General features: G+C 44.3%; 1 protein-coding gene across 1 annotated transcript in view; it reads left to right on the forward strand.

Moving 5' to 3' along the window:
- LOC126252566 (glutamate receptor ionotropic, NMDA 2B) overlaps positions 1 to 24797 on the forward strand; it is an 874952-nt gene that overhangs the window by 16458 nt on the left and 833697 nt on the right. The gene's annotated exons all lie outside the window — the stretch shown is intronic.

A 24797-nucleotide genomic window follows, 5' to 3' on the forward strand; every position in this document is an offset into this window, starting at 1 on the left:
AATTCGACGTCAGGCCACACGCGTTATTACGTGCAAGCGGCATTCTGTTGATGGGCACACATGAGCAGTTTTTTGAAGCCGCGCATACAGTTTAACGATTCGGCTTCCGCTCCGGGTCGTTATTTCGTGGAAACAGCAAACCCAAATCCCTTTTCGGCATTCCGCGAATCAGTCTGCCGCACCGCCGGCATATACGCTGATTTAAATGTAGCTGTTGTTGAACGTATTTAGCAGGTACACAAAGTTGCAGCATTAACCTTCCTTTTTTTTCTTTGTGTCAGAACTCATTCAGAATACACTCCTGGAAATTGAAATAAGAACACCGTGAATTCATTGTCCCAGGAAGGGGGAACTTTATTGACACATTCCTGGGGTCAGATACATCACATGATCACACTGACAGAACCACAGGCACATACACACAGGCAACAGAGCATGCACAATGTCGGCACTAGTACAGTGTATATCCACCTTTCGCAGCAATGCAGGCTGCTATTCTCCCATGGAGACGATCGTAGAGATGCTGGATGTAGTCCTGTGGAACGGCTTGCCATGCCATTTCCACCTGGCGCCTCAGTTGGACCAGCGTTCGTGCTGGACGTGCAGACCGCGTGAGACGACGCTTCATCCAGTCCCAAACATGCTCAATGGGGGACAGATCCGGAGATCTTGCTGGCCAGGGTAGTTGACTTACACCTTCTAGAGCACGTTGAGTGGCACCGGATACATGCGGACGTGCATTGTCCTGTTGGAACAGCAAGTTCCCTTGCCGGTCTAGGAATGGTAGAACGATGGGTTCGATGACGGTTTGGATGTACCGTGCACTATTCAGTGTCCCCTCGACGATCACCAGTGGTGTACGGCCAGTGTAGGAGATCGCTCCCCACACCATGATGCCGGGTGTTGGCCCTGTGTGCCTCTGTCGTATGCAGTCCTGATTGTGGCGCTCACCTGCACGGCGCCAAACACGCATACGACCGTCATTGGCACCAAGGCAGAAGCGACTCTCATCGCTGAAGACGACACGTCTCCATTCGTCCCTCCATTCACGCCTGTCGCGACACCACTGGAGGCGGGCTGCACGATGTTGGGGCGTGAGCGGAAGACGGCCTAACGGTGTGCGGGACCGTAGCCCAGCTTCATGGAGACGGTTGCGAATGGTCCTCGCCGATACCCCAGGAGCAACAGTGTGCCTAATTTGCTGGGAAGTGGCGGTGCGGTCCCCTACGGCACTGCGTAGGATCCTATGGTCTTGGCGTGCATCCGTGCGTCGCTGCGGTCCGGTCCCAGGTCGACGGGCACGTGCACCTTCCGCCGACCACTGGCGACAACATCGATGTACTGTGGAGACCTCACGCCCCACGTGTTGAGCAATTCGGCGGTACGTCCACCCGGCCTCCCGCATGCCCACTATATGCCCTCGCTCAAAGTCCGTCAACTGCACATACGGTTCACGTCCACGCTGTCGCGGCATGCTACCAGTGTTAAAGACTGCGATGGAGCTCCGTATGCCACGGCAAACTGGCTGACACTGACGGCGGCGGTGCACAAATGCTGCGCAGCTAGCGCCATTCGACGGCCAACATCGCGGTTCCTGGTGTGTCCGCTGTGCCGTGCGTGTGATCATTGCTTGTACAGCCCTCTCGCAGTGTCCGGAGCAAGTATGGTGGGTCTGACACACCGGTGTCAATGTGTGCTTTTTTCCATTTCCAGGAGTGTAGTTTCCGCCACTGTGAAGGAACGCGTCTGCAGTGAACTACGCGGACAAGGCCGCGTACTTGAATTTGGGACGTCCTAACAAGGAACGAGAAATAATTCCAATGTAATGTGAGCAGTTATTATTTTTGGTATAAATACGCTGATCAACCGAAACATTGTGACCGCGACTTTGGATGCCACGTAGTGGCGTTGCGGTCATATGACGCGGTTAAAAAAGTACACTACTGGCCATTAAAATTGCTACACCAAGAAGAAATGCAGATGATAAGCGGGTATTCATGGGACAAATATATTATACTAGAACTGCCATGTGATTATATTTTCACGCAATTTGGGTGCATAGATCCTGAGAAATCAGTACCCAGAACAACCACCTCTGGCCGTAATAACGGCCTTGATACACCTGGGCAGTGAATCAAACAGAGCTTGGATGGCGTGTACAGGAACAGCTGCCCATGCAACTTCAACACTGTACCACAGTTCATCAAGAGTAGTGACTGGCGTATTGTGACGAGCCAGTTGTATCGGCCACCATTGACCAGACGTTTTCAATTGGTGAGAGATCTGGAGAACGTGCTGGCCAGGGCAGCAGACGAACATTTTCGTATCCAGAAAGGCCCGCACAGGACCTGCAACATGCGGCCGTGCATTATCCTGCTGAAATGTAGGGTTTCGCAGGGATCGATTGAATGGTAGAGCGACGGGTCGTAACACACCTGAAATGTAACGTCCACTATTCAAAGTGCCGTCAGGGGGAACAAGAGATGACCGAGAAGTGTAACCAAAGGCACCGCATACCATCACGCCGGGTGATACGCCTGTATGGCGATGACGAATACACGCTTCAAATGTGCGTTCACCACGATGTTGCCACACACGGATGCCACCATCATGATGCTGTAAACAGAACCTGGATTCATCCGAAAAAATGACGTTTTGCCATTCGTGCACCCGGGTTCGCCGCTGAGTACACCATCGCAGGCGCTCCTGTCTCTGATGCAGCGTCAAGGGTAACCGCCGCCATGGTCTCCGATCTGATAGTGCATGCTGCTGCAAACGCCGTCGAACTGTTCGTGCAGATGTTAGTTGTCTTGAAAACGTCCCCATCTGTTGATTCAGGGATCAAGACGTGGCTGCACGATCCGTTACAGCCTGCGGATAAGATGCCTGTCATCTCGACTGCTAGTGATACGAGTCCGTTGGGATCCAGCACGGCGTTCCGTATTACCCTCCTGAACCCACCGATTCCATATTCTGCTAACAGTCATTGGATCTCGACCACCTGGGGCAGCAATGTCGCGATACGATAAACCGCAATCGCCATAGGCTACTTTCCGACCTTTATCAAAGTCGGAAACGTGATGTTACGCATTTCTCCTCCTTACACGAGGCATCACAACAACGTTTCACCAGGCAACGCCGGTCAACTGCTGTTTGTGTATGAGAAATCGGTTGGAAACTTTCCTCATGTGAGCACGTTGTAGGTGTCGCCACCGGCGCCAACCTTGTGTGAATGCTCTGAAAAGATAATCATTTGCATATCACAGCATCTTCTTCCTGTCGGTTAAATTTCGCGTCTGTAGCACGTCATCTTCGTGGTGTAGCAGTTTGAGTGGCCAGTAGTGTAGCTATGCGGAGCGGACACGGGGCAATCGGAATTCGATGCTCGATCAATGGAAACGCGTCAGCTCTTCGGGTGAACCACATTTTTGCTACACTAGATAGCTGGTCATCTCCAGAAACTCCATCATCGAGGTGAACGGCGATTCCAAACGTGCAGCGCGCCACATGCACAGACCGATTGGTGAAGTACACTCCTGGAAATGGAAAACAGAACACATTGACACCGGTGTGTCAGACCCACCATACTTGCTCCGGACACTGCGAGAGGGCTGTACAAGCAATGATCACACGCACGGCACAGCGGACACACCAGGAACCGCGGTGTTGGCCGTCGAATGGCGCTAGCTGCGCAGCATTTGTGCACCGCCGCCGTCAGTGTCAGCCAGTTTGCCGTGGCATACGGAGCTCCATCGCAGTCTTTAACACTGGTAGCATGCCGCGACAGCGTGGACGTGAACCGTATGTGCAGTTGACGGACTTTGAGCGAGGGCGTATAGTGGGCATGCGGGAGGCCGGGTGGACGTACCGCCGAATTGCTCCACAGTACATCGATGTTGTCGCCAGTGGTCGGCGGAAGGTGCACGTGCCCGTCGACCTGGGACCGGACCGCAGCGACGCACGGATGCACGCCAAGACCGTAGGATTCTATGCAGTGCCGTAGGGGACCGCACCGCCACTTCCCAGCAAATTAGGGACACTGTTGCTCCTGGGGTATCGGCGAGGACCATTCGCAACCGTCTCCATGAAGCTGGGCTACGGTCCCGCACACCGTTAGGCCGTCTTCCGCTCACGCCCCAACATCGTGCAGCCCGCCTCCAGTGGTGTCGCGACAGGCGTGAATGGAGGGACGAATGGAGACGTGTCGTCTTCAGCGATGAGAGTCGCTTCTGCCTTGGTGCCAATGACGGTCGTATGCGTGTTTGGCGCCGTGCAGGTGAGCGCCACAATCAGGACTGCATACGACCGAGGCACACAGGGCCAACACCCGGCATCATGGTGTGGGGAGCGATCTCCTACACTGGCCGTACACTACTGGTGATCGTCGAGGGGACACTGAATAGTGCACGGTACATCCAAACCGTCATCGAACCCATCGTTCTACCATTCCTAGACCGGCAAGGGAACTTGCTGTTCCAACAGGACAATACACGTCCGCATGTATCCCGTGCCACCCAACGTGCTCTAGAAGGTGTAAGTCAACTACCCTGGCCAGCAAGATCTCCGGATCTGTCCGCCATTGAGCATGTTTGGGACTGGATGAAGCGTCGTCTCACGCGGTCTGCACGTCCAGCACGAACGCTGGTCCAACTGAGGCGCCAGGTGGAAATGGCATGGCAAGCCGTTCCACAGGACTACATCCAGCATCTCTACGATCGTCTCCATGGGAGAATAGCAGCCTGCATTGCTGCGAAAGGTGGATATACACTGTACTAGTGCCGACATTGTGCATGCTCTGTTGCCTGTGTCTATGTGCCTGTGGTTCTGTCAGTGTGATCATGTGATGTATCTGACCCCAGGAATGTGTCAATAAAGTTCCCCCTTCCTGGGACAATGAATTCACGGTGTTCTTATTTCAATTTCCAGGAGTGTATTATGCTATGGGACACATTCTCCTGCGCTTGCGTGGGCCCAGTGTTACTAATCGAGACATGCTGACAGCTGCGAACCACCTGAACCCGCCCATGTATGACGTCTTTCCCAACGACGATGTTATCTTTCAGCGGCATAATTGTCCGTCTCTCGAAGCCAGAACCATGCTACAGTGGTTTCAGGAGCATTATAGAGAAATCACGTCGATGGCCCGCCTACCAAATTCGCCTGATGTAAATCCTATAGAGCCAGATCTGGGTCGCTATTGGGCGTCATCACTGCGTACGCAAATCAGCGAATTGCATGTCCTGTGCGTAGATATCGAATGTCACAAACCTAGCGACAAACTGTCGGATCCCTGATACGCAGAATCAGTGATGTATTTCGTTCCAAAGACGCTCAACAAGCTATTACGCAGGTGGTCATAATGTTTTGGCTCATCGGTGTATATCATTTACACTTCACCATTTCTCTCGGTTTGAGACAGATGCATCTGAGAAACAGAGTTTGTTTTTACTCATGTATGTCACAAGAGGGAAGTTCATTACATCTGAGACTGATTATGAATGATTATTGGAACAAAAATATGTCCTTTTCTGAAAGACTTCTGAGTTATAAATGCTTTGTTTGCCCTCGGTTTTATCCCTCTTGATGTTGGCCAGCAGTATTTCTTTCAAGACGTCAGTTCCACAATTTAGTTTCGTTGGAAACGAGAAATACAAGGCATTTCTGGCTTACGGAATCTCTCCATACAGCTAACGTACACATGTGGCCGTATTTAAACCGCATTGCAGCTTATTATCGGTATAGCCAGTACGAAACTCTGAGATTTGTGGGTAACATAGAAGGAGCCTTTCGAAAAAAAAAAAAAGGAATAAGGTAACAATAAGGTAAGAAAATCTGGGTTTTACGTCATGTTGACATCGAGGTCACTACAAACGAAGCACACGCTCGCAATGTTTCAAGGATGGGGAAGGAAATCGGTAGTTCTCTTTCAAAGGAACCATCTCAGCATTTCCCAGCAGCGATTTAGGAAAATCACGGATAAACCCAACCCTAATTATCTGGACGCAGATTTGAATAGTTGTCCTCCAGAATACGAGTCCATTGTGATAACCTCTGTGCCATCTCGCTCGGTGAGCTTCCCGCTGTCATACAGTGTTTTCGTGATATCCTGTTGGATGAAGAATCGACATTTGAAGAAGACAGTGTGACAGCTGTGCTGTAACCATGTTATTACGTGGATGGGAATCACAGTAATGAGAGAGGTGAACGAGGGTAGCGAGACATCAAGGCAGATATTTTCCCCTCACTCAGTATTCAGTAAGACGTAGATCTCTAACATTCGTGAAAAGTACCCAGAGCCAAGAGCAGTACACTGTCTTGGGAAATATACCAGGTGTCACTCCTAAGAGACGTCATACCAGTTTTGTCTGGTGTTTCCGCAGACATTTGCATTTTCGCTTTTGCAATGCGCAGCTGCAGTCAGTCCTATCACATATTGCTCGTTTCAAGCACGCCCAGTAACGATAGACGGCGTCGGTTTGTTTCTCGTTACAAACAAAATTATTTTTGAAACAGCACTTTTCGTTCCCATTCGATGGATCAGTCCCAGATTAGTCTAGTGTAATATTGATTTTATCGACATATATTTACAGGAACACTGAAACACTCAGTAACGCAGCTTCATAGCGACAGCAGTCAGCGCGGGTTATCGAGGTAGGAGGGCCGTTGCTGGAGTACCGGTTATTGATCGTATTTTACTGTTCCTGTTAAAACATATCGATGAAACGAATGCCGCCCTGCGTTAATCGGGCACCGTTCTATCGGATGGGTGCGTAAAACACCGCTTTAATAAGAAGGACATCATCTTTACTCCAGTGACTGTTATAAGTTGTTACACAATTGCAATTTCGGCCTTTAGGCCATTATCAAGTGATAATAATATAAGTAATAAAAACTTATAACAGTTACTGGCGTAAAGATGATGTCCATCAAAAAACATTTTATGACTGTGAATCCCAGGTACAACAAGTTTATTCACCGCTTTAAGACTCATTTTGTTTCACCGCTTTAAGACTAATTTTGTTTGTAACGGGAAACAAACCGATGCCTTCCGTCGGCGTTTGGCATCTAATGAAAGGCATGATGAGCAGTATTTGTTTGGGATGACTGCAGCTACACATTGCAAATACGAAATTTCAAATATCTGCCGGAACAACGGAGAAAACTCTCCCAACGACCCTTAGTCGGAACACCATATACATGTAAATGTAGAGACCTGATTGAGAGATTAGTCATAGTATTATGAATATTCGGTGTCCAAGACCTCTAAACCCAATACCTACACATTCTTGTTTGTGGGTATCAATGATCTAAAATTGTACAGAAGAAAGAGCAAAAAGCGAGATGAACAGCTAGGTCTCGTAGGGCCACTGCCCTCACAAAGTAGATACATTAAAACAATGGTTTTTCAGTCTCTGCTGAGCCATTGTGGACGCGGAACAGCGGCTGGTCAGATATTTACCAAGCAGCTGTGCGTCTTGAGAAGTTGTTTCATTTTATTTTGACAACCAGTTCCGTCATTTTAATATGTCATCTGCAGCCCCAATATGCACTACATGTATAGACATTTGGCTGTATCACTATTGGCGTACTGGAGCCATCAGTATCTGGATACCGTGAATTCGTTATTCGAGTGCTTCCTTCGAACATTCTGTTAACTAATTGTTTCCAAGTCTTCGAAGGAAGCACTCGAATAACGAATTCATGGTATCCAGATAGTGATGGCACCAGCGAACATCTGAATGTCCATACATGAAATGCACATGGGGCGTGTAGATGGTATATTTAAATGCTCAAACTGGTTGTCAAAATGAAATAGCTTCTCATAATGTACGAGTGTTTGGAGATTTTCCTTGGTAAATGCTTTTTCAGTTTGTTGAAGCTGACAGCGGAAGTATTTTGAAAATTTGTTGTGAGCTACTTAAAATCGGTTTCGAACTTTTGCGACCTTACGAGACATCCATAACTGATTGTAAAGTGTACTAGATTTACTGTGAACTATTAAAACAAACTTCGTTGACATCCTGTGAATTCCAAGTTTTCGAATGTCAACACATCCCACTCCTTTTTCATAATGAATACATTCTCTCCAGTTCCATTTGACAAATCCCTTACTTGGATGAAATCGTACTTGCGATCATGGTTACGGGATGTAAATACTATCTTCAGATTCAACAAAAAGAGGGAAACTAATACTGCTACTATACAACTAAACATTAAAAGCATACATAAACATGTGAACATCGGATCATACCGTGAACGAGTACGATAAAACAGTACGAGTCGTGCAAAACATCCAGCAACTTCATTGGATGGCATGTGAGACCTCGAGTGGTTTGAGTTAACAAGTACCACAAAAAAAAATTTTTCAAATGGCTCTGGGCACTATGGGACTTAACATCTGTGGTCATCAGTCCCCTAGAACTTAGAACTACTTAAACCTAACTAACCTAAGGAAATCACACACATCCATGCCCGAGGCAGGATTCGAACCTGCGACTGTAGCGGTCACGCGGTTCCAGACTGAAGCACCTAGAACAGTACGGCCACACCGGCCGGCTCAAGTACCACACCGGACAAATGTATCCTAACCGAAAAACCAGGAATGAACGAACAAATAAACACTCATTGTCAGATTAATGTAACCTGCGAATGGCCAGACATGTGGTATAGGCTGAAGAAAGTGAAATGATGACATAAATGCCATAGAATTGCAATTCCATGAAGTGCTCACCCCGCCGTATGTCGTGGACACCTAGAAAAACCCGGTCAAGAGACCCACGCTCGATCCCCGGTATTAGTTCTGGCGACGGCCACTCCATGACGTGCGAGTATACGGGAACTCAGACGTTTTACTGCGGTCTGTGCAGCTGTCTGTTGACTGGTCTTGCTGGGTTCCTACGGCATGCGGCGGGCTGGTCAATTATACAGTAAGCTACTTTTGAGTTTCATACATTGGCGTTCTACAGCACTTATGCCTTCATTTTACTTTATTAAGCCTATGCCATATGTCTGGTCGTTCGCAGCTGTTTCGTAGGTTACGTTAGTGTGACAGTGAGCGTTTATTTGATGATTCATTCCCGATTTTTTCGGTGTGCTACAGGTTGACTCAAAGAATTTTGCATGCCCGATCCGCGCGACATCTCCCATGCTACCAGATACGTTTGCTGGATTGGTGCAATATTCTTGTACGCATTTAAGGTATCACCTAAGTTTGCAAGTGTATGGACACTTTTAATTTATTTTATACATGATCCCTCTTAGTTTCCCTTCTTCTTTATAGCATCTGAAGATAGGAATTACTTCCTGAAACCAGGATCATGTGTCCGAATTTATCCACATGAAGATTTGTCAACTACATCGGAATTATTCATCGTAAGGGGAATTATTCGTAACGAAACATTTTGACAACAGTTGTGGATACGCCACTAAGAGAATAGCATCCTACTTCCTTTTCGTTTCTGATATCACAACATATACAATGATCCACTTTGAAACATTCATTCAGTGTTTCTAATTTTCCTCTCTATATAATTTTAAGTTTCACAAAGAGTATTATATCACAAAATTGTATCTTGAAGTTTTAGCATATCTTTTGATTAGTAGCTTTGTATATGTTTTCTTCAAGCTTTGTATAAAAGATTTTTTAAAACATTTATTTCATCAATTTTAAAAAGATCTGTTAATTACAGTGTAATTTTTAATCATCCATTATTATAAACTTCTCCAACTCCAAGCCCAGACTTCACGTACGTCTGTACAAGGAGCAGGATAATACCCTCATATATCACTTGCTGACTGTGTTTTACCCAGTTTCACAAAGCATTGCTTAGTGAGCACCTAATGCTGCTTTCAGTCGAAATGAAAAGTAACTTTCGTTTTACTTTTCTATGTTGCTTCTTGGCAGAATGAAACAGATATGTATTTGTTATTTTGTCCCTGATGTATCTTGTTGAACTCCATAACCATTATGGATTGTTAGCGCAGCCGTACTTTTAAAAAACTTCATTTTGATTTCATTAACGATTTCGTTCTTCATGCCTATATTCAGCTGGCTCATTTTTTAGTTACAGTAATACGTTCTTCGGTAGCATGCCCTTCGCTCTCTCAGTTTGTTCTAGTGACGGTATTTTTGGTTTGGTCCTTAAGCGTTGAAGTGTACAGAGCACACGCATACTAAACAAACCAAAGCGAAACTAAACCACGCGGATATAACTGACAGTTGGTGAGCACGTTCAGTCTCCAAGAAAGCGACAACAGTTTCAACGATGTCCATTACTGGATTTAATAAACATTCTGTTTTAAATCTGATGCTTGCACGAATGTGTACTCACTTTCAGGACTGCCATACCCGCTGCTTAATAGACAGATATATCACATGTAGGTTCCTATAGCACTTGAGAACGGCCTTTGATGTCGAAATTGGCCAGTCGTGCGGAATAAAGTAAAGAAAATACTTCTAGACAACAGCCCAGGTGGAACCATGACAATATCTTTCACACCTAAGTGTCTGGAAAAGGGTTCATAGAACCACTTTCAACTATGTCTCGACCAGTGCACTCTCGAGAAGCACGTGGAATTTCTCTTATTTCATCACAATATTCGTTTCTTCCTATGCCTCGTTTAAAGACTGCCACAACTCGCTTATCACATCTGTATACAATCTCTCCTATTTGACGATAGTAGGAGTTACCATTCTTTGAACTTTTTCGAACTCCTCCATTAGTCATTTCTAGTAAGGTTCACAAAACGCGCAGCAGTACTCCAGAAGATGACGTAGTAGCATAGTGTGTGCAGTCTCTTTAGTAGAATTTTTGCCTGTTCTAAGAGTTCTTTGCTGCACTTTGCCTCAAAATTTTCTGTGTGATGGTTCCAGTTTAATTGTTCGTAACTGCAGTCACCAGCTACTGTTGTTGAGTCGACAACGGTTAAATCCGTGTGTAACAAAAACTTGACGGATTTTCATTAGTAGACATATGGAGGATCTCACACTATTTGTCATTTAGTCGGCTGCCAATTTTGCAACACCAAAGGGCCTATAATCCTTCCTTCGAGAAACCCAGATATCACTACGACTTCACGAGATGACTTCCAGTCAGTTACTGAACTGCGACATTTGTGAGAGGAAATCATGAATCCAGCCACACAACTAAGACGATACTCCAGAGACACGCAACCTGATTAGAAGTCGCTTGTGAAGAACGATTTCGAATGCCTTATGCAACTCTAGGAAAATGGAACCAACATGAGGTCCCTTGCCGGTAGCACTTATACATCGTATGACTAAAGAGACAGTTGAGTTTCACAAGAATGATGTTTTTTGTGTGTCAATAGATCGTTTTCTTCCACGAATTTCCCAATGCTGGAACACAGTATAAGTTCCAAAATCCTGCTATAAATCGGTGTCAATGAGTCTATAATTCAGCGGATTACATCCTTTAGTGAAATAGAATTTGATAATTCAGAAATACAATATAAGTACGTCGGTAAAACTTTACATGAGGCAGCCAAAGAAACTCTAGCCGAAGTAAATAATTACAAGGGGACCAATCACTGCATTATTTTGTTTCAGATGTAGAGAAGGAAGTAAAAATAAAGAAAGAAATATTTAAAGTGACTAAATGCACAAAATGTTCAGCACGAGACAAAGGGCGCAACAAGCAAAAAATTAGAAAAATCGTCACAGAAGTAAAATATGAGACAAGAGGATATACTTGTAACAAAGCTGATAAACATTGACGATACTTAAATTATTGAAGAAAAATCTAATGAAAGCACAACACATTAAACATCTTAGTATTCAGTCGTGGGAAAAATATTTTAAGGAGATGTTGATAGAAAACAGGTAAGATCTCTTGGGTACAATTAATAACGAAACGGGGATAACAGAAAATAGTGAATGCTTTTCCTTGGACATAGACTATTAAAAGATTCATACAATGCTTTAAAGAAAGATAGAATTAAAAGTATTAGTGGAACCCCAGCTGAAGTGTTGAAATATGGTACAGATAATTAGTGATGTGAAATTATGAGAAACCTTTCTGAAAAATTTTAAAATGGCGAGGATATCCTTGACGAATAGAAGGTGGGATGTATACCAGCTATTCATAAAAAGTAAAAACTGTTGAATTTAAGAGTTATAGAGAAACAACTGTCAACAATATATGTAGTAGACTTTGTGGAAGGATTGTTAACTATCTTTACAGATGTGATCAAGTTATAGAGAAAGGCGTAAAGCCTGGATCAAGTGGAATCAGCGCAAAGATGAACCCAACCATCAGGCTTTCATGGAGCTAAGAAAAACAACAGCGAGCATCATTCGCAACACCAAGAGAGACCAAAACAGGGAGAAGAAGACTTCAAGAAAAACAATTCAAGAGATCTTTACAAGCGACTCAAGAAACAGACTACTTGACACACGTCCCAAAACCTATTTCTCAGAGGGCCAGATGGGACACTCCAAATGAATAACAGGGACTGCACAAAAACCTTTGCAGAATACTTCCAGAAACTCCTCAATGCAGAAAAACCGAAAGAGAGACTTGCTTCCGCCGAGCCCACTGTCAGGAACCAGGACTCTATACCACCCAACGGGGAAGAAATAGAGAAGATCATCAAAGACCTTAAGAACAACAAGGCCCCAGGTGAAGATGGTATAGTTGCAGAAATGTGGAAGTACGTAGATGACCAGTCCCTGCAGAGTATCACCCAGATCATTCAGATTTGAAGAACAGAGATCTTGCCAGAGGGATGGACCTCAGCTGTGATCCATCCACTACACAAGAAAGGAAGTAAGACTGACCTCAACAACTACAGAGGCATCTCCTTGTTGCTTATAACCTGCAAAACTTCTCTAAGACCCTGCAAAATACAGTCACCAAACAGCTATATTCCAAACTAGGTGAATACTAGGCTGGTTTCCGTGCAACTAGGTCCTGCACAGAACGATTCAAATCTTCAAGACCTTCCTCTCGAATAGGAGCCGAGGGGGACACCCCTGGTAGCCGTTATGATAGACTTCCAAAAGACATATGACTCAATAGATCGACAGACCCTCTTCTCTAGCCTGTGGGAACTTGGCCTAGATGGGAAGATTATCAGACTGGTCCAAGCTACCCTGAAGATCACCACCTCCAAAGTGAAGTTCAGGGGTGATCTCTCCGCGAGCTTTCCCATCCAGACAGGAGTCAGGCAGGGGGTTGGCCTCTCTTGCATCCTCTTCAACTGTGTTCTGGAGAAAATTGTCAGAGAATGGACTTCCACATTGTCACCAGAAGCAGGACTATAACTTGGGTGCAAGGAAGACAACCTCGATATACCCTGTCTAGCATTTGCTGATGACCTCACCCTATTGGCCAAGAGCATGCAGGAGTCTACTCACCAACTGCAGAGCCTCTACAGTATTGTGGCAAAAACCGGCTTGAGGGTCAACATATAGAAGACTGAGTTCATCACCAATATCGAGCAAGCTTCTTCTACAGTCTCAGTAGGAAACAGTACTATCTGTAAAGTTCCTGCAGTCAAGTACTTGGCAGCATGGATCTCAGAAAGCGAGAGTGAAACCTTGACCATAGACACCAGGTGCACCAAGTTAGAGAGGGCCTATCATTCATGTAAGAACATCTATATCTCCAAGTACCCATCCAAGAACATTAAGTTGAAGCACTACAACTAGGTAATAAAACCCTCTGCAGTCTATGCTTCTGAGAGCCTCTTGATGAATCGAAAGGGCCCACTCAGGAAACTTGAACTTAAAGAGACGAAGATCCTGAGAAGAATACTAGGACCCATAAGAGAGGAAGACGGTACCTACATAATCAGGCACAATAACGAGCTCTACGAACATCAGGAAGACATGGTCACATGTTTAAGGAAATGGCGATTGACCGTCTAGGGCACATGACCCACCAGAATCACTCCAGGCTCAGCAACAGGATCCTCACAGTGACAAGTAGGGGATAGGCGTCCACAGTCAAGTGGATCATCTCTGTTAAATGAGACTTAGAGTAACTGCAGATCCTATTAAAGACAACCGAGAACCGAACTAAGTACCGGAAGGCCATCCTACAAGGAGACTTTCCACTGTCTCTCATAAGCAAGAAGTGTACAGGCACCACCAGACCTAAGTAGACATATGAGAGGAAGCAGGCTCACACACAGAAGATGAAGGCACCCTAGGACAAGAAAAAGCAGAAGAACTTAGCTGAAAGTTAAGACGAACCCCGTGGTCCCTAGTAGGCCGAAACGAAACGAAAAAATATTTATAGAGACAGATTTTAAGTAAATTACGGCCGACAAACTAGCCGGCGTCAGAGCACAAAAATCAACTAGATACCCATTTATATGATTTTACCCAGATGCATTTATTTGCAACAAGCACTTGAAAAGAAAAATATTCGAAATTGTCACCTTCAATTAGTATTTGTAGACCTTCGTTGTCCACTCACATTAATGTGATCGCTGCCTGTATCGTTGTCAATGGGCAATAGTCACCGGCAGACGGCAGGTGGCAGCACTAACAGTAGCGGTTATATAAAGTGTGTCTTATATAAAGTGTGTTGGAAGACGCAGAAAACAATTCATTCGTTGTCGTAACGCGGAAATGACATCCAAAATGGGATGCTCATTGGCTTGCAGGCCTAGGTTTGAACCATTTTCGAAACGACTTCGTGTAAACGCTGTTAATGTACACCATTCATGACACAATTGGGCTATCCAAGGCCGGTGCCGAGTCAACAATGTTGCAGCACGGGCCATAGATGACACGGATGAACGGCAGCTGCGGAGATGTGTACGGGCGGACAGACGGGCAGCTGTTGAACGACTGATAGCCCAGATCAACCAAGGGGCTACCAAAAGTCTCTCATCAAAGACCGTTCAGGGAACGTTGACGCGTATGGGCCTCTGCAGCAGGCTTCTGATTCATGCACCCTTCTGACTGGTGTTCATCAGCAACGAATACTAGAATTTGCAAACCCTTACCGCAATTGAACGTCTAATGAGTGACGACAGGTGGCTTTTTCAGATGAATCACGTTTTATGTTCCATTGGAAAGATGGCTGTTTGATCAGCGGAAGGGTTCAGACCGCAGGAGGGAACGTTATGGCCTGGATAACGTTTTCGTGTCAATCCCTGAGCTACCTCGTTGTTTCGGAAGGCATAATGGGTCAACACAAATATACACCTATCCTTGGAGACCATGTTCACCCATACATGCAGTCTCTTTTTCCTCGGTACGGTGGCACCTATCAGCAGGACAATCCAACGCCTTACACAGCTTACAGTCTACGTGCTCGGTTCGAAGACCACCAGGGTGGGTTTACTGTACTGCCCTAGCCACCAAACTTCCGGGATTTAAAGGCAATCAAGGGTCTGTGGGATCACATCCATCGGGCTGTTAGCAGCAGAGGTCCTCAACCGAGAACCTGGTACAGCTAGGCATGGACCTGGAGTCGGCATGGTTCCACATCTCTGTCAGTACCTTCCAGAACCTCGTAGACTGTCTTCCTGCACGTCTCGCCACGTTCCACGCTGAAAAAGTTGGATTTTCAAGCTTCTGATATGTCGTCACATTAATGTGACTAGACAGCAGTCTATGATAATATAACTTTATGCAGATTGTCAATGTTCTTTAAAATTATCAAATATTAATCCTATAGCAATTAAAATATTTCAGGACCTATATGAAAACTCCACAGCAAGGTTAAAAATACAAAATTTATCTCCCCTGAAATTAAGGTTCAAACAGATTAGGTCAGGTACGCATCCTATGACAAATACGTCATGAAAGCCTTGAAAAAATTGGAAGCAAAGTGGAAAACCGGAATCCCACTAGTACCGCCTACTCCCTTCAATTTGTTGATGGGTACCTAAAATGATGAAGACAGTGATTTTATCGCCAGGATATTAATAGATGATTGTAAGAAATTAGGCCTTCAGGTCATCATGAATAGCATAAAATATTTGGTACTACGAGGAACAAACCAAGATGTTACATGGACAAAGGGATGGACCCGACTGCTCATACTGAAGAGTAAAAGATTTAGGAGTATAAATCGCAAAAAGTGGTTAAAAAGATAAAGAAATTAATTCATGAATAAACGCAAGAATTTCATTGTTGGAACATTAAATAGTGTGTGATAGAATAAATACATAGAAAAAATCTTGAAAACGGATATTAAAAGATTTTTGAAACACTGTTATGGAAAAGACAGCTCTCTTTATAATATTATAACATATTTCACTAAACACAGTCGTGATAATTATAAAATTATCGAAAGCATTGCAACGTATTGATTAGACACATTGACAGTTACATTCCAATTAATGAAAAGATTGATGGCAACTGTGATTGACTTTTGGAGACCGTCTGTATGGATGGCCGAGTGTGAGAGTTCTGTGAAGTATAAGGAATAAAATAGAAGTCACAAGACAGATCGTTGATTTTGTGGGAGAAACTCAACTCATATGGTATGGCCGTACGAAAAGAATGTGAGACGGTTGATTCCCACCATGGTCATGGAGCTGGAACCACCAGAAAGAGACACAAGAGATGATTACCGGCTACATGTGTGCATTAATTAGGAGAAAAAATAGTGAACAAAATTTATCGACAAGTAGGCACTCATGGAAAATGAAAATTAAATTTGATGTACAATGTTGGATTACCAGAAAATGTAAATACATTGCAAAAACTGGGAATAGTAATATTAATAGCTTCTTTTCTATTGGTGTGAGCTGCACAGCTTTTCAGACTTTAGAAGCGGATTTTTCGTTGAGCGAGCGATTGTGTAAGATTACCAAGAATGGAGCTATTTCATCATCATACTCTGGAAGGAACCTAATTTTATAGTCTGGACTGTAAGACTTGTGTTAATTAAGTGACTAAGACAGTTCTGGTCCCTGTCCAAATACACGACTGAAAAGGGCACTACAGCGTGACTGCCAGCTGCGGTACAAAACGTTTTTCTCAAAGGGAGCTGCAGATTAGGAAATGACAGCGTGGCACCACACATGGTATCGTCAGTAACCTTCAAGATGGCGCTCATACCAGGAACTATTTTTTTTTTTATTATTAGTCATCAGTCTACTGACTGGTTTGATGCAGCCCGCCACGAATTCCTGTCCTGTGCCAACCTCTTCATCTCAGAGTAGCACCTGCAAACTATGCAAACTACGTCCTCAACTATTTGCTGGATGTATTCCAATTTCTGTCTTCCTCTACAGTTTTGTCTTCAACAGCTCCCTCTAATACCATGGAAGTCAGTCTCTCATGTCTTGACAGATGTCCTATCATCCTGTCCCTTCTCTTTGTCAGTGTTTTCCTCATATTCCTATCCTCACCGATTCTGCTCAGAACCTACTCGCTCCTTATCTTTCCACGTAGTTTTAAACATTTTTCTGTAGCACCGCATCTCAAATGCTGCGATTCTCTTCTGTTCCGGTTTCGCCACAGTCCTACTTCATGCTTCAGCAAAAGATATTATAATACATCATTCATTCGCCAATAGTTACCTCTCCCACCACAGAGAGCGCTGAAAGTTGGTACTAAGTGATACATACACCAAATAGTTGACAGGATGACATTCATACACCAAAGGTATGATTTAAGCGAGTACCGGTTATCGACCAGTTATCAGGGAGTTTCAGTTAATGAGTTCTACAACTGCCTACAAGTCACCGGACAGTTTGCGCCGAGCGTCGAACAAACTTTACATCAGTGCCACGCCTTCTCTGCATTCTTTTAATAAACGACTGTTATCGTCTCGCGTGTGTTACCTACTGATTTTGTTTTTCACATGTCACGTCTAAAAGCTTCTTTGAGAAACTATGTTAACTTCTCGCAGAACTATTTAAAAAAAGCCATGAAATTTATGTAAGAGACTCAGCTTAGTTGATTGTAAGTCTAGAAGGAAGAAAGGAGATATTGGATCACATTTATTAGGGGCTGAACGACAGAATAATGTGTCCACAGATACATGTAGGCATTGGTGGGCAGCACTGTGTGTGTAAACATCCCCCAGTCTGTGGAAAGCCAAGTCTCCGCAATATCCTTTCTTACAGGAGTGCTAGTTCTGCAGGTTTCGCAGGAGACCTTCTGTGAAGTTTAGAAGGTAGGAGCTGAGATACTGGCGGAAGTAAAGCTGTGAGGAGGGGTCGTGAGCCTTGATTGAGCAGCTGAGATGTTAGAGCACTTGCCCGCGAAAGGCAAATATCCCGTGATCGAGTCTCGGTCCGGCACACAGTATTAATCGGCCAGGAAGTTTCATATCAGCGCGCACTCCGCTGCAGAGTGAAAATTTCATTCTGGAAAAATCCAGATAATACTTAGAGAACCCAGGCTGGGCCCACTCCCTACAGATAGCCACAAGAACACAAGTGGACCGTTAAGTCACACCAAAACTTTATGCTGTTCACAACGGCAAAATTTACTGAATGTAAAATCGTATGTCCTTAACCAGGTGTCTCACCAAAAGACCAACGCAATAAAGAGCAAGCATGTAATTAGAAGGAAGTTTTACGACGGCAATCTGAACCTCGTCAAATTAATCAAATTATTCAACTACCAAGAAGATATTTAGTGAGTACCAGCCTCTCTCAAAGGTCTCTCCACTTAACGAGCATTACCCAAGTTATAGTACCTTGCAAGGCATTCGGTTGGTGTAATGTGTTGTAACTGCAGTTACAACTGCGCTGCAGCACTGCTAAATATAAGCAACAACTTCAAAGCTCCTCACTGGGCATTAATGGAGAGACGTAAACATGCAGATTAGGGTCCCGCTCTGTCACACAAGGCGGTTTGCAGCACCAGTCTTTAGGCCGCGGTGGAAAAGGCTCCCCTTCTTGCTATATGATGTGCTACGGCAGAATGCGGCCCATACGCCCATCGTCGAAAGCACAGGCGCCATCTCCGGACCGCCAGGTGCTCCGCACGCCCCACGAGTTTTCCAGACAAACACCAGAAGTCACCTGTAGACACCCTCTACCCAAAGGTGAGCGTGCACTGAAGGCTGGTGCAGTAGATCAATTCCCGACTCGGCTTGCTGTGAAATAAGTTTTTATCAAAACTGTGTTATTATTATCTAATTACCATTCTCTTACTTGACCTTCCACATTTCTCATTTCTTTATTATACTTAACATCATTTTTACTTCTGTGTGACATTCATATTTTTGTAGTCTTCAGCCCGAACATTGGTTTGATGCAGCTATCCAAGCTACTCTATCCTTTGCAAGCCTCTTCATCTTCAAATAACTACTGCGGCATACATGCTTCTGAATCTTCTTACTGTGTTCATCTGTTGGTCTCCCTCTACGATTCTTGCCCCTCACTCTTCCCTCCAATACTAAATAAATGTTGATGTTTCAGAATGTGCCCTGTCAACCTTCCCCTTCTACAAATCAAGATGTGCCACAGATTTATTTTCTCTCCAGTTCTATTCAGTACCTCCTCATTTGTTACTTGATCTACCCATATAATCCTCAGCACTCTTCTATAGCACCACGTTCTCTTCTTGTTGAAAGAGTTATCATCCATGTTCCACTTCCATACGCTCAAGAGAAATATTTTCAGAAAAGACTTCCTAAGATTTAAATCTATACTCGAAGTTAAATTCTTTTCTTTCCACAGCCAGTCTACATTTTTTATTCTTCGGCCATCAAGTTATTTTACTTCCCAAATGAGAAACTATTTTTAGTGCCTAGTGTCCTAATCTGATTCACTCAACATCATTTGAGCTAGTTCGACTACATTCTCCTATCGTTGTTTTGTTTTTCTCGATGATCTTATATCCTCCTTTCAAGACCTGTCCCTTCCGCCCACCTGCTCTTCCAAGTCCTTTGCTGTATCTGAGAGAATTACAATGTCATCGATAAACTTCAGAGTTTTTATTTCTTTTTCTTGGTCTTTAATTCCTACTCCAAATATTTCTATGGTTTCCTGTACTGTTTGCTCAATTTACAAATTGAATAACATCGGGAATAGACTACAAACCTGTCTCACTCCCTTCTCAGCCACTGCTTCCCTTTCATACCACTCAACTCTTACAACGGCAATTTGTTTTCTATATAAGTTGTAAGTAGCCTTTTGCTCCCTGTCTTTTACCCCTGCTACTTTCACATTTTCAAATGGAATATTCCTGTCATCATTGTCAAAACTTTCTCAGAGTGTACGGATGTTATAGGCGTTGGTTCGTCTGTCCTTGACCTATCTTCTAAGGTAAGTCGTAGTATCAGTATTGCCTCGCCTGTGCCTAAATTTCTCTGGAATCCTCCCTTTTCTCTAAAGGCCTCTTTAATATTCCTGTTGGCGGTATCTGTTTTTCGTCTAGTGAAATATCCTTATAAATGTTTATATTTATCCTCTGGCCATTCCTGCTTAGCCATTAAGGACTTCCTCTTAATCTCATTTTTTAGGAGTTTGTACTCCCTTTCGCCTGCTTCATCTGCTGCATTTTTATATTTTATTCTTTTATCAATTAAATTCAATATCTCCTGTGTTATCCAAGTATTTCTACTTTTTACCTAATTGATCCTCTGTTGCCTTCTGTTTCATCTCTTAAATACATCCATTCATCTTCCGTGGTATTCCTTCCTGGTTTCATTCAACCGTTGCCTAATGCCCTCTCTGAAACTCTCAACAACCTCTCGTTCCAGGTCCTGTCTCCTTAATTTCGTCCCTTTTTGCCATTTATTCAGTTTTATACTATAGTTCATAAACGATAATTGTTTTTCGGAGTCCACATGTGCTCTTACACATATCCTACAATTTGAAATGTGGTTGGAAAAATCCTGTCTTATCATTACATAATCAATTTGAAACATTCGGGTGTCTCCAAGTCTCTTTCACGTATATAACCTTCTTTCATGATTCTCAAACGAAGTGATTAAATTATCCTCTGTACAAATTTCTGCCAGGCATGTTTCACTTTGATTACTTTCCCGTCATTTCATATTGATCTACTATTTTCCTTCTCTTTCTCTTCCTACTATAGAAGTCCATTGCGCCAGTACATTTCTATTTCAGTCTCCCTTAACTATCTGAATAATTTCTTTTACTTCATCATACATTTCTTCACTCTCTTTATCATGCGCGGAGCTAGATGGCACATAAACTTGTAGTACTGTGGTGGGTGTGGGTTTCGTATCCGTCTTGCCTTCGTTAATGCGTTCACTACACTGTTCGTAGTTGTTTACTCACATTCCTATTTTCTTATTCATTATTAAACCTACTTCTGCATTATCTCTATTTTGATTTTGTGTTTATAATCCTGTACTCACCTGACAAGAAGCACCCTTCTCCGACCGTAGCGGTCGCGCGGTTCCAGACTGAAGCGCCTAGAACCTCTCGGCCACCCCGGCCGGCTATATCGAAGTCTCCACTATATCCACCCTGATAGCTGAGTGGTCAGCGTGACGGATTGCCGTTCTACGGGTCCGGGTTCGATTCCCGGCTAGGTCGGGGATTTTCTCCACTGAGGGACTGGGTGTTGTGCTGTCTTCATCATTTCATCCCCATCCGGCGCGCAGATCGCCCAATATGGCGTCAATGTAATAAAACCTGCCCTGCAAGAGGCCTTCCGGCCAATGACGCCAAACGCTCATTTCCACCTGCCCATGCCCGTTCCTAAATTTTGCGACTTACCTGCCTGATTAAGGTAACTGACATTCCACGCTCCGATTCGTAGAACGCCAGTTTTTCTTCTCCAGATAATGACGTTCTCCTGAGTAGTTCCTGCCTGGAGATCCCAATGGGGAAATATTTCATCTCCGAAATATTTTTCCCAGGAGGGTGCCATCATCATTTAACCATACAGTGAAGAGTATGACCTCGGGAAAAATAGGGCTGTAGTTTGCCCTTGCTTTCAGCCATTCGCAGTAGCAGCACAACAAGGCCGTTTAGGTTGATGTTAGAAGCTCAGATCAGTCATTTATCCAGACTGTTGCCCCTGCAGCTACTGGAAAGGTTGCTGCCCTTATCCAGGAACTACACGTTTGACTGGCCTCTCCATTGTGATTGTATATACGGGACGGCTAGTTTTATCTTTGAGGCGTGCAAGCCACCCCGCCAAAAGCAAGCTGCATCGTTTAGGGGGTAGTTACACTGATATCAGCCTAGGTCATCTTCGTTATCTATTCCAGACCTATTGTTACTGCCGCCTGTATTCCTTCTATTCAAAAATTATCTCTTGGTTGATGCCTTCATATACACTACACAATTCCATATTTTTTTTATTTTTATCGTTTAACATGTTGTTTTTTGCTTAATTCCGTTGAATAACTCTAAATCTGTATATCCTTCTGCACCTCCATATTCCATATGTTTCCACGTTGTTCTATTTGTTGTTTGTAGATTTACACTTCTCATTGACCTGCGGACACCTAGTTTTGGTGAACGTAAGAGAAAGCACCAGTAAACATTGATGCGAAGTACATACAGTACGCTATGCAAAGCGCACACGCTTTCGGAGTACATATCTGGAAGTCAGTTTGCCTGTCCATCTTGAAACAGCCGGTGTAAACAATAAATGTCGTCTCTTGCACACATACCCGAAGATGCACAGATTGGCACAATGGTGAAACGTGACGAGTACAGAACACTGTGGGCAAAGTGCTGGTGGCAGCGCCGCACGTGCAGCAGAACCACGCAGGAGTCCGCCAGAGAGCGGGCAGTCGGCACGGCGGCTGGCAGCCCGCAGGCGTTTAGGCGGACGCTCTGCTCTGCTCCGACTCGACTCGCCTCGCTAATGAAGGACAGGCGGAGCTTCTGATGTGATGGTGGAAGGGGGAGGGGGGGGCAGAGACTGCCTGCCGCGGCCGCCAGTAACAAGGACTAACCAGCCCCCCCTGCCGGGAAGTCACTCTTTCCAATTAAACGCAGCCGTCGTGGCGGCTCTTACATGTCGACGCGGCTTGCGTTATTACGTCCAGCTTACAGATGTGGGAATCCCCAGAGTGTCCAATGAATAAGATCTCTTACAACTACCGACCATGTCGAGAGATCCTCTCCTGAATAATGAATATAATAACAGTGGCAGTTCCTTTCCTCTCAACAGTCAGAGTAGTTAATTAGCTAGTAATATGTTCCATTGATCATTTTCACGGTTTTTATCGACATTATGTGGAAGCATTCAGTTTATTGGCTTTGTGTAAACGGTAGGTTTGCGTGTATGGATACATTCTAGTTATATAAACTTATGTATGTAGCTAATTTACATTAAATGAAATAACAATAAACATATTAGTGTTTGATTTCATTGATGTAAATAGTGAAACATTTGAAATTTAGTGTTTCTTTTTTCTACTTACATATATTAAAGGTTTCTAACAATTATTTGTGTATGACAGAAGATGCTGTCTGGATGAAACGATTTTACCGAAAGTAAAGCGTTCTTCGCTGTTAACCCACATCATGCTTATTTTCAGTTTCCTCTTGTGTCATTGTTGTTTCGACCTATCTGCTGGGATCTCTAACAGGACATTCTTATGTTCCCTCATTACCCGAAAGGCGTTGGCGATCAGTTTGCAGAAAAACTATGTTTTATGAGTGGATGTGACACTGGTCCTTGACAGTTCAGCCAACCAGGAACGCCTGCAAATCCTAAGAATGTTGATTATGTAAGAGTAAATTGTCTAACAACCTAGAGAGTTTTACCTTCAATGACAAAGGTCATGAGGCTTACAGTCTTTCATGATTTAAAACTTGCTCCCACTAGGTGTCACACACTTCATATCAATGGACAAATTATCAAACATTTTTGTGACTAGAGATTTATCTTCATTCTAGAACACATTCATATCTAGTAATTAATAATACAGCATGTTCGTATTTGTAGCTCTCCTTCCAAATGCCTGGATCAATTTCACCCAAACTTGACACAGAAACAGCAGGCCTCACGAGTATCAGCACTGTGAGATTTATAGCCGCCTAGCTCCAATAGGAGTGATGATAAGGGAAAACACGTGTTTTTCCAGCCTCTGATGTATAGGATACCCTGTGTGACAGGCATGTTGTGTGGGAACAGTAATGGCCAGACAAATCAACCTGCTTTGTAGGGCAGCCTACATGTCAGGGGCAAGAAACAGTTCTGTGGCACCCAACACATAGGCTGCACTTCATTACAGGAGTGTTGTGTTAGAATAGTATCAGCATGCTTGACCAGCCTGCTTTGCATAGTGGCCTGCATGTCAGAAGGAAATAGATAATTTTCAAGCACTTGCATTGTAGGTGTGTTAAAGGAGTAGTATCGGTTTGCTTCATTGATCTGTACTGAACTTCACTGACCTGTATGATCATGGCTGGAGACAGGTTGAGATGAACAGAGGAGGGGTCAGAGAGATTGAGAGAGAGGAGGATGTGGATAGAGAGAGGGGAGGTGGAGTAGGAGCAGGAGGTACATGAGGCATGTGTAACATGTAGAGGGTGGTGGGCAGTGGGCAGTAGGAAAAGGTTGAGGGGGAGCAGAGTTGGAAACAGGGGAGGGGCAATATGATCAGAGGGAGAGGGAGGAAGATACAGTCAGAAGAGAGGATGGAGGAAATGGACAAAGAAGTGGGAGAGGTGACGAAGAGACAGGGAGAGTGAGGAGGAGGATATAGGTAGAGGTGGACAGAGTGAGGAGGCAGACATGAACACAGAGAAGGGGAGGAGGAGGTGTGTTCAGTATATGTGTCAAAACATGTGTGGGTGAACCCATGGGGAAAAGGCTTGTTTCTTTATATTCCGCTTGTGCAGTTCAACGTGCAGTGTGCTATCTTCCGAGATGGGGAGGTGAGCCAGAACCACATCGAATTTGTGTGACA

This window comes from Schistocerca nitens, chromosome 4, assembly GCF_023898315.1.
Source record: "Schistocerca nitens isolate TAMUIC-IGC-003100 chromosome 4, iqSchNite1.1, whole genome shotgun sequence".
Taxonomy (NCBI): Eukaryota; Metazoa; Arthropoda; class Insecta; order Orthoptera; family Acrididae; genus Schistocerca; species Schistocerca nitens.